This window comes from Frankliniella occidentalis, unplaced genomic scaffold, assembly GCF_000697945.3.
Source record: "Frankliniella occidentalis isolate FOCC.00 unplaced genomic scaffold, Focc_3.1 Scaffold2, whole genome shotgun sequence".
Lineage (NCBI taxonomy): Eukaryota > Metazoa > Arthropoda > Insecta > Thysanoptera > Thripidae > Frankliniella > Frankliniella occidentalis.
In genome coordinates this window covers 3,659,942-3,662,247 of record NW_026267132.1, presented here as the reverse complement: position 1 = coordinate 3,662,247, position 2,306 = coordinate 3,659,942, and the positions used below count along the sequence as shown (strand labels likewise).

The following is a 2,306-nucleotide window of genomic DNA, read 5'->3' as shown; positions in this document are numbered from 1 at the left end:
AAAGTGTTTCTTGATAGGCTTCGTCTATTCTTGGTATGGCCCACCGCGTGCTACACACTAAAATCTAAGGAAACGTTTATTCATAGCTTTAGTAACATACTGGCGAATTGAAAATTGCATCAGCGGAGCATGGTAATGGAAACTTGTAGGCTATGAATTAAAACGTTCTCATGATTCTGGTGTATAATGGCGTGCACTTCAGAAATGGCCGAGTCTGTTTTCCCGCACTGGGTTTTTTTCGGTTGGTTGCGTGGAAAAGGGGGGGGGGGGAAGACCAGAGGTATTGGTATAGCAATTCCAAAACAAACGGCCATTTTATTGATGTCCTCCTTTTGCAACATGAAGCAGGATGAACACCATACCCAATTAACCCACAGCCGCAGCCACGAGTGGCGCGATGCACTCTTCTCATTCCTGTACTCTGTACCCGAATATCTCGATCAGACACTCGAGTGTTCTGCTGTATACCCTACCCACGTGCCCCACCGGCACGGGGCACACGGGCAGGCCCACCCCCCTTGCTCTGCACAGCGCACAGCACTTGGGTGAGGAAGGATTCGGGAGGATTGCGACAGTGATCAGCACTCACTAAAATCTGATGAACTTTCTAATTCGTGGCGCAGGAATCCCTGTGCGTGCTCCACTTATAAATTTAGGCACAAATTTCTTCATTCAACCCTTAAAAATGCGAAAGCGGAGCATGCGCGGCAGAGAAATGTATAAGGATTTTTAGTGCTTATCGGCCTGGTACTTGAATTGGCCGTAGGGTAAGGTGCACTAAAGCAGAAGAAAGAAACCTCTCCTAACCGACCCGGCCCCTGCTCCTGCTGGAGTCGGAGTGTTCACCTTGGGCCAGGTCACTCCTAGGAGCTGCCGGCGGCTGGCCGGCTGGCCGGACCGGATCGAGACGAGCAGCCGCGACTTGGGCTGTGGGCTGAGCTGATTCTGAGCCAATGTCCGTGCGTCTGTCGGGGCCTGCTGCTCCAGTGAGGCGTCAGTGGCTCTGGTCCGGTGACGGGTCCTGACGTCAGAGCCGCCATAGAGACACTGCGAGGATCTGCGCGCCAGCAAACAGAGAGATCACATTTGGAAATAATTTCGAGGCCGACATTGATGAGGTTCGTTTCATCCATCGTGTAAAAGTCACCACCTCGGCGAGAGGAACGAGTGCTGTATGTATACACTCGTCCCACGCGGACTCGGCGCGCGCACACGCACACGCACACACACGCACACATCCGTCCATCTTCCTGGTCCACGTGCTAGGGCCGTGCGAGGCCGTCGGGCGTTGAGCAGGCTTGTTGCCAACGCCACCTTGCGGCCGAAACGCGCGAGGGGCGGTATTTATGTCCTCACCCTCCCTCTACGCCCCCCCCCCTTCCCCCCGGACCAAAACACAAACAACACACTCCCACCGGGGCCCCGATGGTAAGGTAGTTGCGCCCTGAACTAGCACTCGAACGGTACACAAAGCCGTGGCCTGCCGTGTGTCGATGTGTGTGTGTGTGTGTGTGTGCAGGCGAGCACGTGAGTGAGTGAGAATGCGTGTGTGAGTGTTTTTGCAAACGGCTTCCACGCGGTGCGGGCGGCGGAGAGGAAGTGAGTGGGGAAGGGCGGGAGAGGGAAATCAAAACAGTGGCGCGAAGTACAAATACAGCCGTGTGGCGGACGGGAACGGGGACGGACGGACGGACGGACGGACGGGCCGCGCCGGTAGCGGAATACTACGCCAACACATGGCCGCTTGCTTAGCATCAGCCCGCGGCTCTCAATGCTCCCCTTCTTACCCTTTCTCTCTCCCCGCCGCGAAGGGTTCTCCTCTTCCAGCACCCGCTTTGCAGGAGGCTTCGGCCGCCACACTCATGTACGTATATCGAACCCCGCGAGACACTTTCGCTCGCGGCGGCGCGCCGCGGAGCAGCAGTGTGTCATAAGAAGGTATGTCCGCCTCATTACAATCGGTCGCGTCGCGGAGACATTTTTAGTATTATTATTTTCCAAAAAAATAATTCTAAGACTGCTTTCTCTCGAGGTTTGTGGACATTTCGTATCACGAAAAGTTGGGAGGTCGTTTTCGTGGCTTGGCCGACACAATGACACTAGCTTTATCGAGAGCAGCCCCCCCCCCCTCCTCTAATCCTCAACCCAAGGAGCTTACAATGAAAGTAAACATCGAGGTAAACATCTGCAAAAGGTTTGCGGATAGCCGAGGCGGGCTCGACGCACGTGTCGCCAGTTATCGGGCATACTTATCCAGAATTTGCCAAGTTACAGGTGAATTGCAGTGTAAATTGCCAACCATCAGG

General features: G+C 54.7%; 1 long non-coding RNA gene across 1 annotated transcript; it reads right to left on the bottom strand.

The window, feature by feature from the left end:
• Positions 1-289: 289 nt before the first annotated feature.
• On the bottom strand, positions 290-1,350 carry LOC127749005 (uncharacterized). The gene is made up of 2 exons (XR_008010905.1): positions 1,151-1,350; positions 290-1,057 (listed from the first exon to the last, which is right to left on the bottom strand). It is a non-coding gene; the product is annotated as an uncharacterized LOC127749005 (long non-coding RNA).
• Positions 1,351-2,306: the final 956 nt, after the last annotated feature.